The sequence below is a fragment of the Teleopsis dalmanni genome, chromosome 1, assembly GCF_002237135.1.
Source record: "Teleopsis dalmanni isolate 2A chromosome 1, ASM223713v2, whole genome shotgun sequence".
Taxonomy (NCBI): domain Eukaryota; kingdom Metazoa; phylum Arthropoda; class Insecta; order Diptera; family Diopsidae; genus Teleopsis; species Teleopsis dalmanni.
The window spans coordinates 22,535,701-22,543,024 of record NC_051846.1 but is presented as its reverse complement, the minus strand read 5'-3'; positions in this window follow the sequence as shown (position 1 = coordinate 22,543,024).

The following is a 7,324-nucleotide window of genomic DNA, read 5'->3' as shown; positions in this document are numbered from 1 at the left end:
TTTAAGAAAAGAAATTAAAGTCTTCAGGCATATATCGTACATCTTACAAAGTTTTAATGTTCATTTTTCATAAATTTATTTAGATTTCTTAATACAATTTTCCAATATATTAAGTTTTTTTTTACTCAAATGAAATATTTATATAAAAACGTTCAGATTAATTATTTCAGAATAATTATTATTATTACTTAATTATCATCATCTAATTTTTTTTGTTTTTTGCATTTATTATATTCATATTTATACATTTATATTATTTTGATTTATATATATATTACATTTTATATTAATATTTAATTTTTTCAATATAATTTATATATAATTATATATTATACACACATGTGTGTATATATATAATAGATATATGCATTAGTCTTTAGTTTTATAACAACATTTATATTAAATTTATTTATATTTATTAAATTTTATATTATATTTGATATATTTTAGATATTTATAAAACTCATCTTTTACATTTTTTTGAATAATTATTATTTTAATAATGTAATGCATATATTATTTCACAATATATATGCATTTTATTTAAATATGTTTTATATATAAATTTATAAACACTGATTGTTATTATTAATTGTACCAATTTTTAAAAATAATCATTTTTAATTAATTAAAATTTAGATAAATATTAAAAACGAATTTAATTTTTCGAATTATTTAAACAGCATGTTCAGATATATATATTAAATATCAATAAAATATCATATTATAATTAATTAATATGTACTGAATACTATACGATTTTATTTAAAGCAATTTCTTGAAAGAAATATAATAAATTTAATTTCTTTTTATATAATTAATTATAATTTATAAAATATTAAAAAATATTTTGTTTGGATGTATATAAATTTAATGTATTTATGTAAGCTTCAATATATACCACTTTCTAATATCTATAAGACTTTTATTATGTAAATTTCATTTATTTATATATTTATTTAACAATTTTTATTTAGATTTTATACAATTTTTTTTTCTATTGTTTACTTTTTGTTCACTATAAAATATATTAACTTACATATAATTTATTTATCTAATAACTTATTAGTCTAATTATAAATATAATATCTTATTTTAACTAATTATAATTTTGTGATACAAAATTTATTTTTATTTAGTATTATTAATTTTTTTATTTATTTATAAACATTTATTATTTTAATTATTTTAACAATTCAAAAAAACTTTTTTTATTTAATTTCATTGTAAAAGTTTCAAATTAATTTAATATTTTTTTTTGATAGTTTTTTTATAAAAATATATTGTTATAGCATTATTTGCATATTTAAAAAAAAATAAATTTAATTTTAAAAATATTTGAAACTATTCTGTACACTATTCTGTACAAGGATTTCAGTTTAGTTTTCTTCTTAATAACATTTGAATATATTATATATAAGTATGTATTTAAGAATATGTTGAAATGCTCACACATCTTATTTAATTTTAATTCTAATTTTAATTAAAAGTATAAAATAAAATAAAGTAAGGACAACCATTGTGTGGAGAGAAGATTTAAAAGTAGAGCATTTGAAACAATGAAATCCTCCCCAAGGAAGACAACTAAATCGAATGTGAAAAATATAGATGGATAAGCATACTATTAAATGTGCTTATAAGAAGATTAAACTTATGTAAATATTTAGTGTTACTGTGTCAATGGCATTGAAAAGCTTAACAGTCAGACAATTCAAATCTAATTTTAGATAAAAAAAAAAGATAAATAATAATAATAATATTATAATGAAATGAAGCTTAAAACTATTTTTATAAAAATCTCAAGCAGAAGAAGTTACTTACTCAGCCCCAGAGAAACATACAATTTTGAACTTTGATTAACATCCAGAATAAATATAATACAATATAATAGTTTAAATCATATAATGATATGATAATTTTAACTTAATTATACATTAAGAAATTATAGAATACCTATAGCTCAGTGAATACTATGAATGAATAGTAAAAACGATATTATTGTAGTTTGAAATACTCTTTTGTTCTAGTTTCTATAATTAAAATAATTATGATTTATTGTTATATTTTTACATATAATATTTATCAATATAATTTTTTTATTAATATTTTGTATTGTAGTTCATTAAACAGATATTCTTTATTTGGTATTCATTGCAGCTATTAAAGTCACTAAAATAAATTCATCCGTACCAACACATCCCTAATAATAGTAATGATCCTAAATGCGCACATCCTGTTACTTAATATTTAAATTAACAAAATTGCGATTCAAAAATAAAATAAATAAAAAAATAAAATTGATTATTAAAAGACTATATAATAAAACTGAATTTGAAAGATTTCGAACACAAAAATACTAATAACGAGAAGTTGAGTCGTCAGCTATCTGAAAATATACTCGTATACATATTTATTCATAATATACATAATTTCAGTTAAAAGTATATTAGTATTATTAAAATTAAAGAATTCTATTATATATATATTGTAAAACAAATATTATATATATATATAAATATATATCTAAGTCTATATTCAATAAAAGCCATAGTATCTTTATTTGTTTTGAAGTGTATTTGTTTTATTGCTTTCAAACTAGATCTGAGCCTATATGTAGGATATGTCATACCAGACATATGCAAAAGAAACAATCAATTAAAAAGGAAGAATAATCATTACCATCAACTCCTTCAGGTCGTTGAGAAGCATATGATGTCAGTAAATCATCTGAATACTTATGTATATGAATATTTCAAGAGAACACTTTTGCTTTAAGACGGAGTACTATAGCACAAGAACTAATGTGACATTTAACGTACAAACTGTACTTTATTTTCTTAGTTATTATTATGCTTTAAAAGCTGGTGAAGGGCAAAGCCTTTAAAAAAGCTATTTCCATCTATAACTATCCAACTCATTCACACCTTGCATTTGTTCGATATAAAATATATCCAAGCACTCTTACCTTCAGTAATCTCTCTCTCTTTTATCCTTATCTCCCAGTGGAGCATTGGGTCTCTACCATATTTTTATATCGGATTCGGTTATTTGATTCGCGGCATATATCACTCCAGGAATAGTTCGCTTACCGTCAGTAATAAGCAATTTGAAATTATGTCAATTTGATTTTCGAAAAATTTACAGAAATATTTTTTAAATACGCAAATGGTCTATTTGATTTTCGTTTATGTGATTGGGTAAAATCGGGATAATTTTTTCGGAAATTGTTTATGAAAAAATAAGAGTAACACCAATAAGGCTAGCACCGCTACTTAACACAATCAGACACTATTCATTATCAACTGCATGTTCTACACCTTTATCACTACTACATAGATTATCGTTAAAGTAGGCTCAAGAATCCTTAAAGCATATTATTTCTATCCAATTTAAACCTAATTCAACGGATTCTGATTTTTAAGCGAGGTCACATAATTTGCTTGTTAATAACTTAGTATTCAATAAGTAATCTACATATTCTATTGCCAACTTATATATCTACACCTTACCGTTGTATATCATTTTCATCACTGTCAAGATACGAATATTATTTTCCAGTTACGGCTCTCATTTTATCAGCGCCATTACATCTATGCTTACTCATGCCGGGTGTGTATATCTGTAGTCACTTCATCTGAATAATTGTTTGGTATTATTTATTTACTATGTACATTAATCGTTTTATGATCATTTCGAGCCACTTCAATCTATTTTTTTAAGACTATTCCCATCGCCCTTGCACCACAACATTGTTTTGAAATTATATTTTTGGTGACTGCACTCACCGGTAAGTGTATCACATGTTCCAGATCGTGTACCCAAAGCCTTTATAAATTGAATTACTGTTATTTTGTCAACAATCTATTTAAACTCGTGACTGCAACTTATCCTGCAACTAATCGTCTTCTCCAACTGGTTCTTTCCAGAGTTAGAAAGAAAACATTTCATGTGCTATGAGGCTAATATACAGAAGACCTAAAGATACTTGAAATTGACCTATATATTATCTTAAAGATATTTTTTCTAATCAATTTATGCTAAATAAAGAAAATATTCACGTTATTGCAGTTAAACGGGTGACAGAATCTATTATTAAAATAATTTAGTTCTACTGAAATCCAATTATTGGCTTAATTATATATTAAAATACTAATAATATGATATATATCGGTAGGTGAAAAATTCATTTACAATTTCCAATTTTTAATATGTTTTACCGAAATGAAACAAAATTAAGTTTCGAATAATTTATAATATTTATCATAGATCCATACAAATTGATGGCACTGAATAATCATCTAACGAAGTTAGGAATTTAATCCAATTTAGACTGCAAATAAAGAGAGAGAAACTGCACACCATGTGCTTGGGGAGTGCCTGACATGAATTCAAAGCTAGAATAGCCTCTATACTGTGTTTCATTCAAGAAATCACACTTGGAGAAACACTCTAATCCGACTAAGGGACACAGTAGATCTTTTCGATCACAATGCATTACCCCTTTTCACAATAATAATAACAAACGAATAATTCCCATTTTTATGACATGGATAATATACCGCTGTGTTGTTTTTTTTGTTTTTTTGTGTAATTATGTATTATTATATATAATATAATTTTAATTTTTTTTAAGTATTTATACAAAAGTCACATTTATTTTAATCATTAACTTTTTTTTGTATTTTTCTTTAAGTATTTAAATTTTAAATTAACCCTATATAAAAATAAAAATTAGCTGCTGAATTACCGAATAATACCGAATACTAAAAAAATATCAGACCTAATATCTCGGTAATCCATTAAATTAGTAACTTCATAATTTCACAAAAACGAATATAGATACATTATTATCACTTTATCGAGTTACCGAGAATGGTATACATCCTAATGTGGCTATACAAAATAGCATATGTAAATGCATAGTTAAAAAACAAAGAACTGAAGTACTACAATTATACATAATGAAAACTATATACAGTCAAACTTCTATAACTCGAAGTAAGTACAATTTTGCAAAGAAAAGGTTCGACTTATGGAGACTTCAAGTTAGAGAATTTTTTTTTTATTTTTGAAGGAAACTAGAATTACATTTTAAGATATTTATATATTTGAAATCAAATAGAGCACAGAAGTTATAGTGAAGTGAAACATTCAGAAATTAGGGTTTGAGATTTTTTTTCTTATTTTCAGTAAAAAGAGATTCCCATTTATTCCAAGCCTTATGGTGAGCATCAGTTGGAGGGAGTAGCATTCGTTTGTAAATAAAAATTCAGAATTTTGAATGAGTCTTCTACTTCATTCTTGGAAGACTAATAAGACATTCTTGGAAGACTAAACAATTTCATTCACCAAACCCTCATCATCACTTTCTGTCCCGCTTAGAATCGGATCCACTTATTCAAAGCTCTGTTATAATGCTCAATAATATTGTCATCTGTAGGATGACGAGGAAATGAGGAAATGTACAAATTTCATTGCCAAGCTCAATATAATCGTTAAGAGTAGGTTTGGAAGTTATTTTATTTACTTTAAACCACGCTGCCAGCGACGGACATTTGCACAGGGAAGCAACATAAGAAAAGAAAAATTAAACATTTGGTTTGGAAAAAAGTACTTCCCCTAACACCAATTCTGAATTCATGCTAAATACAAAAAATCGACTTATAGAATGAACTTTCCCACATTCCTATTGGCACGTGATAATATTTTCATTTGAGTTATAGAGAAATACGAGTTCCAGTTATGGAAGCAGAATTGTATAATTGCTCTCTGAAATCCTGTGGCACTCTTTTTAGTTCGAGTTATAGAAAATTCGAATTATAGAAGTTTAACTGTATTATATATATGATTACATCGAATTATATATAATTCTATATTATATATGATATATAATTATATATATTATAATTATTTATGATATATAATTATATATATTATAATTATATATGATATATAATTATGTATGATTTTTCTGTTTATTATAAATAATCTTTTAATTATAATAATATATAAAACATTTTTACGAGACACATTAGAGTGCGTAGCGTAATGCCGTCTCTGAAAAAAAATTACCTACAAAATCGGTTAAAGAAATCACCTATTCTACAGAGTAAACTTAATACTACAATAAAAGATTTTTATTTAATTTTTACGCATAATTCTTTCTATATTTTTGTATTTATAATACAACTTAAAAGTACATGTTTTTTGTTTTCAATGTTATTAATTTATGTATACTGTAATATCTTACATATTCATATTACATAATTTAAATATATATAGATTTGTATATACTATATTAACATACTAAATAAATTACAATTTGCTTTATCAATTATTTATAATATATAAAGTTTTTGGATTTTGTTGTTTCTATTAATTAATAACAACATAAAACAACTTAAAACTATTTAAAATTGTTTTATTTGTATAAATTTAATTTATGCAATTTTTACATATTCTTAATTTTAATAATAATAATTATAATAATAATAAGTATAAGTTGTTCATTGATCTGTATTTAATATATATACATATATATGTATGTATATATATTTTTCATTACTTAAATATCTTTTCTTAAATTTCTTATACGATTTATATTTGATGTATAATGTATATTTCCCTATACGTTACTTAACATTAGACTTAAACTGATTTTGTTGTTAATAATTTATTTACTTGCATTTTTAGTTTTTATTTTTTATTTTTTATTTTATATTTTACAAAACACTAGTATAAAGGATAAAATGATTGCAAACATTTTTACATTAGAACATAGAATAACAAATTTAATACTTATATTTAAAAATATTTGTTGCATTCAATTACTTTTAACGTTAATATTATAGGCAATCTTAGAGGTTATCCGAGAATTCGACGAAGATCTATTGAAATGTTTTTTTTTTTGTTGTTTGTTTTAGTTTTGCTTTATATATCATATTTTTCTTTTTCTGTTCTTAATAACTTTTATAAATATACAATTGTTTAAATATTTTACTTTAAAATATTAGAAAGTTAACTATTATCTATTAATATAAAATTCTAGCGATTGTTGTTCTCTTGTTTGTATTCTAGTTTTGTTTTTTATAAACTTATTTATTTATAAAGAGTTCATTTACATTTTGGGATTTTTACTATATATATATATATGATTTTTTTTTTTTTTTGAAATTTTCTTAAACGCTAGTAATGCTTTGAAGTTTCTAGATTTTTCTTTTGTGTTTGTTAGTTTTTATTTTATTTGATTACACTGCTTTTAATTTAAAGTAAAAATATTTTTTACATCACCTATAATTTAATATGTGTATGTATATATGTACAG